Source organism: Zootoca vivipara, chromosome Z (assembly GCF_963506605.1).
Source record: "Zootoca vivipara chromosome Z, rZooViv1.1, whole genome shotgun sequence".
Lineage (NCBI taxonomy): Eukaryota > Metazoa > Chordata > Lepidosauria > Squamata > Lacertidae > Zootoca > Zootoca vivipara.
In genome coordinates, this window is record NC_083294.1 from 30,926,301 (window position 1) to 30,932,727 (window position 6,427).

A 6,427-nucleotide genomic window follows, 5' to 3' on the forward strand; every position below is an offset into this window, starting at 1 on the left:
GCTTGGAAGGCTGCTATGGAGCTCAGTTCCTTCTGGCTGGTTTCCCATTACCGTAGGCATCTGGCTGGCCACTGTGAGTACAGAATGCTGGACCAAAATGGGCCTTTCATGTACTTCCCATGTGATCCAATTCACACCAAATGCACCATATTTAATACAAAGGGGTATGTTCCAAGTAGATAAGAGGGAACATGTGAAGCAGCTCCCCTCAGCTCCCCCCGTCTTAAGTTGCCTGGTTTCTAGAATGAGAGGTCTCAGAACTTGCTATTGGAGACAAATAACCAGAGTTGAGCCTTGGTTAAAAAACAGAAGAAGAAGCCCTGAACCTCTGTGTTTATTTAGCATCATATGTGAAGAACTGGAATGTGACTTTGGATGTGCAGGTGTTCCATTTTTAAAGAACCGAGTGCCCTGCATGAAGGTGGGTTGGTGTTTAATGCCACGTGTAAGGACTCGATTCCACATCTAGTGGAGGTGGCCAGATTGGAACTAGCACAACGCTGGAACAGGATCTGGAATCTAGTTCTCTATAACAAAACTAAATAGGCAAGTTAAATGAGTCCTAACTAAACACTATTTCTCGACCACCTGGCATCCATTTACTGAACATGCAATCTAACTGCAGGGTGTTTCTCAAGCCTGCTATGCACAACATTATTTAAGGTAGGGGTCTTCAAACTACAGGCCGCGGGCTGGATCTAGCCCACCAGGGTCATGAATCCGGCCCACCCGGGGTCGGCAGAGGAAGATGAGTTGTCATTTCTTTGGAAGAATAGGAGGCAGTTAGGGAGGGAGGGGATTGTGGAGGAGAGAGGTGCCCTGCGCACCCGAGACCCCTTGCGCCCCGTCTCCCGCTCATGGCCTCCTCGCCCACCTGCGAGTGCGCTGCCTGGGCAGCTCAGGCCTCTCCCCCCCCACCTCCCTGGCCCGGAGGACGGCGGTGCATAGTCGGAGGCTGGCCCTGCCTGCCTGCCTGCCTCAGACTCAGACTCAGCCGCCCGCTGCGCTGGGAAGATGGCTGCAGCTGCAGGCGAGCACGAGCCCAGTGCAAGGGCCTTCCTGGTGCTGCAGTGCACCGCACTCTCGCCGCTACCTCCCAGGGCGCCTGCCTCTCTCCTGGCCATGCCATCGGCTCTGGCGCGCCTGCAGGGCTGGGATGTGGAGTTCGCGATGTGCCAGGCAACGGTGACTATCGGGCGCAACTCACCGCAGGGTTGCCATGGATGTGAACATGGGTGTCTTCGTCAATGGCGCCTTCCAGAGGAGGGGAGGGCCAGCCCTGCAGCTGCCCCCGCAGTGAGTCAGGAGTCGTGGGGACGGGTGACACACGGGCAGCCTGTACCATGGGGATCAGGAGTAGGGAGACACGCAGGCAAACTGGTGTGTGGGGATTTGGGACTGGAGGACAGGTATGCAAGCTGGGTGTGTGTGGATGGGGGTTAAGGAGACATGGGTGCGGGCCGGGTCGTGGGGAAGGGGGTTAGGGAGACTTGTATAAGCTGGGTTGTGGGGATGGGTGTGTTCGGGCAGACACATCTATAGGCTGGGTTGTGGGGATGGGGGCATGGAAGGCCTGCATGTAGACTGGGCCATGGGGGTGAGGGAGATCCATGTGTAGGCTGGGTTGTAGGGATGAGCATTAGCGATATTAACCATCTCATTAGCCAAAAGCAGGCCCATACTTCCCATTGAAATACTTCTAAGTTTATGTTGATTGAAATAGGTCTTCATTTTAAATATTGTATTGTTTTTCCTGTTTTCTGTGCACTACAAACAAAATATGTGCAGTGTGCACATATTTTTTTCATATTTTTTAAAAACTATAGTCCGGCCCCCGACAGTGTCTGAGGGACAGTGAACCAGCCCCCTGTTTAAAAAGTTTAGAGGACCCTGCTTTAAGGTCTAATGTTATACCAAATCATTTCTAGTCCCCTGCTTAATTTCAGTAACTTTTCTGTATACAGATCAGGGTTATATTTGCAATGTCCATTGCACAGCACTACTCTGTAAATTTATTCCTTTTCTTTAACCATACCAGTTTTCTGTATCAAAAACTTAAATAAAAAGATAGTATATTTGTGTATCGGTCTTTCAACTTTCATTATATATATATATATATATATATATATATATATATATATATGAATGAAAAGATATGCAAAATCTAACTCAGTTAGGATTGCAGCTAACCAAATTTCACTTAATAGGCATAGGTCAGTCTGTTAATAAACATTAATTTACTCTTCCTAACTAGTTTTACTGATGCTTTTCCTATAACTTGTAAGCTGTGTTGTAAATTTGTAAACTATCTTGCTGTGTTTTCATGAAAAGCACAGTTTATTAAAAAAATGGCACTTTTTACGTCACCTGCAAGGAGAGATGTTCTACCTGATGCACATCACTGGCCTGCTGTCCATCATTATTGCACTACAACAGTGGATATTCCGGGCAGGAGAAAGGCAGAGGGTGAGCGGGAAATGAGATTCTCTGCTCTTCCATTCACTGGAAAGTAACTTAGAAGAGGGTAAAGCACTTGTAGGCAGAGGCTTCATGAATTAAGTCTGTGCTCGTCAGACTGCAGGTGGGAGTATTGCATCCACTTCTGGTCAACACATTTTAAGGATGGGAGCATTTGTCAACAGGAAGGCAGCTAGGATGGTAAGGTAGTCTGGAAGCCAAACCCTATAAGGAATGGTTGAAAGAGGTACCGTCATGTGGGAAATGGAGCAGGATTTGGTTTCAATTGCAGCAGAGGATGGGACTAGAAACAATGGGTGGAAACTCATAGGGATTCATAGAATCATAGTGATGGAAGAGACCACAAGGGTCATCTAATCCAAAACCCCTGCAATGCAGAAATCCTGCCCCTAGTTGCCTTGTTGGCTCAAACCAACAAACTTCTGGCCAACAGCCAGATGCACTGACCCTTCGCACCAAAGACTCCCTTAGAAAGCCTACAGCACCCAGTATTCCCAGGCAGTCCCCATCCAAGTACTAACCAGGCCTGACCCTGCTTAGCTTCTTGCACATTTTAGCTCAACATCAGCATAGTACTGAGAGCTGCATTCCCTTCTGGGCAAACCTCCAAGGACGACATGACAGTGGTGGGTGGGACCATAGGAAAAAGCAGGCAGAGCATGTATACAAAATTATGCCTTTCTGCAGTAGTCCTTCATCTAAGCACATATATTATCAGGGTTCAAAAACACATTCCAGCCCTTGAAACTACCTAAGGCAGGGGTCAGCAAACTTTTTCAGCAGGGGGCCGGTCCACTGTCCCTCAGACCTTGTGGGAGGCCGGACTATATTTTGAAAAAAATATATGAACGAATTCCTATGCCTCACAAATAACCCAGAGATGCATTTTAATTAAAAGGACACATTCTACTCATGTAAAAACGTGCTGATTCCCAGACCATCCGTGGGCCGGATTGAGAAGACGATTGGGCCGCATCCGGGCCCCGGGCCTTAGTTTGGGGACCCCTGACCTAAGGAATAAAATGGAGTGTACTAATGAGTGTCACTGGAGAAGGTGTGCGGCCTTGGAAGAGTCCCAAGGGCCAGAAAGACCAGGAACGGACACATTTGGCCCCTGGGCCTCAGCTTCCCCATCCCTGCATTAGGAGGCTGTGGAACAGCTTGTCTCGGAAGGAAATGGGGCCCCTTGGTGAAGGCTAGGTGGCCATTTGTCAGGAATGTTACTATGCTACAGTTCAGGTGTTACTGGACCCATCACACCAAGTCAACAGGGCCAACAATCAGGGGTGAAGGGGAGCTGGAGTACATCCACACCTGGAGGTCGAAACCAGTAGCCAACACCACCTCCTACAGACAATCCCACAAATTATACATGTGAAGGCACAGCAACCAATGTGCAATGGGCACACATACATGCGTGAATCAGAAGTCTTCCCCAAATGCTCCAACGGTATTGGTTCCCTGTCTTCCCTTTCCATGAACCACTTGAAAATCTCTGATAAGTCTTGATGATTTTTTTTCCTGCCTGCTGTCACAATTGTAATGTGCCATGCTAAGATGCTGCATGGTTTTCGATTGTATTTTTATTGCTTGCTTTTTTTTTGCATTATGATCCGCATTCCATAGAATTCAAATTCAAAAAGGAAAAAGTACAATATAAGAAATAAAAAAGCCACAAAGATGCAATTAGAAATCAATATGAGCATTTAATGTGGAAATGCCACGGGCCACCTGAATGCGGCTTGAGGACCAATGGTGGTCCTTAGACCACAGTTTAGGAACCCCTCCTCCAGTGTGCACACTGACTATTTAGTTCACTAAGCATCCCCAGAAAATTCCTGATAGGTGTGGGACCCCCACATGCTTCTCTTTTTTTGACAATACATATTTTATTTTATTTATACAGTAATTACATTTATATCCCACCTTTCCTTCAAGGAGCTGGAGGTGGTTCTCTCCATCCTCAGTTTACCCTCACAACAACCCTGTGAGGCGGATGGTACCTAGTGAGCTTCACGGCTGAGTGGAGTAGTTGATCTCTGGTCTCCCAGGTCCTATCCTGTTCCTCTAACCATCATACATGCTGCACGGGAATACACCAGCGATATGGATCATTGTTTTACCGCGCATTTAAATGTCCCTGCTTTCTTCTTTTAAATGTACGCCAGCGCCCTGCCCCTGGCAAGCACTGATCAAAAAAACAAATAACCAAGGGAGAAGCACGGCCACGCGGTTCTTAGCGTCACGTGTGGAAAGAATAGCCCCTGAGCAACGACATCCCGCCTCCGCTTTCTCTCGCGTGCTACACAATGAATCCGAGGGGCGCAGAGAGGAATGCAGATTCTGGCGGAGAAAAAGAAAAGTGAAATAAACACGCAGCTTTTTTGCAACCAGACCCGGAGGATGGAGTAGTTAGTTGCAGAACCTCCCTTCTTCCCTCCCTGCGACCGCTCGATCTGCTAATGCCAGCCCCTCGCTATGTGTTTCTTCGGCTCCGACACTCACAAGGCCCGCCGCCTCCCCACCTTGCAGGGCGGGTGGTGCCGGGGGAGGGTTTACTTGCGGCAAAGGCGAGCGGAGCGGCCGCAGCAGAGCCTGCCTGGCCTACTTTGCAGAAGCAAAGCGCGCGTCCCCTACCAGCTTCGCGGAGCATATTGGCATTGGCGGCGGCGGGTGCTTAGAGAAAACAGCCACAGCCAAAAAAATTATGCAAAGAAAAGAAAGGGAGTCACTTCCCGGTCTTTGGTTTGCCGCCCTCCCTCGCTGCGTGCTCACCCAGATACCCTCCACCCTCTTCCCTGACTACACGTCGGTCAGATTCGCAACCAAGACGGCCTTTCCGCAAGGAGAGAAACGCGTGTGCCTGAGCCGCTCCGGAGTCCGGTTTCTACCGGGGTCAGAAGCGGCCGTTTAGGAAAACACACACAAACGCCACGCTCACGCCCTTAGGCGGCGGACTCCTCCTCCTTGCCGTCTCCTGGAGGGAAATGCAAGCCAAATCAGCCCCCAATCCTTCCCTCTAGGCCAGGCACAGCCGCTTCACACATTACACACGTGTCGTTTACCTGGAAAGGAAAGCGCTTCCTTGTAGGCAGTAGCGTGCGGGCAACCCGCATGTATAAATCGTCAGTGATTTGGTGCCGTCGAGGATAAGTTTTTTTGCAGTATGCCCCCTTCGTCACCCCCGTTCGTCCAGCCTCACTGAACGTCTGAAGTGGAGACGTAGTAATACTCGAGCCGCGGCTTCTTCCACAGTTAGGACCGACAAGAAAAATGAATGTGTTCCCTAGCCACGGAACTAGGTACAGTACACCTATCTCTATTCTCTGTGTCCCCACTTTATGTCATAACGCTGCGCACGTCTGTAAAGCTCTTGCGGGAGCATAGTTAAAGGCGACTTTGCCCGCTGTGGTAACGAATGTTTGGTGGGGTGGGGGCGGTTGACAGTCACGAGTGCAATATTCTGTAGCCGCGTAACTAATTCGGCTGAGGCTTCCCTTGTAGGTATGCCAAATGCACATGTGTGCCGTCATACCATGTGACGTTCGACACGTGAGTAAGCCGTCCCTTTCCCACAACCTATTTCCCACAACCTGCTTTTTGCGATGGAAATGCAAAACATGGGAAAGGAGCCTTGGGCTTCTCAGGGGTCAGTAGATTTCAGCCTTCTCAGACCCAGGAGCCACGTTTAACTCAAACATTTCTTAATCTTTTTTTGGTTTAGGCGAATCACCAGTTCATTGGGTAATTTCAGCCTTGCCTAAAAATGCCACCTCCAGACTTGGAAGCTGTGAAAGTGAGGGTTACTCCCATGAGAGCCCTTTTGTTGGTGTTGCTAGAGAAAGAGGCTAGGACCAGGAATAGCAAGAGAGAGAATACTCTGCTTATAGGAGGTGTTCTGCTATTCCACATTTCTCAAGGAAGAGTCCGGGACTCCTGGCTTTACAAA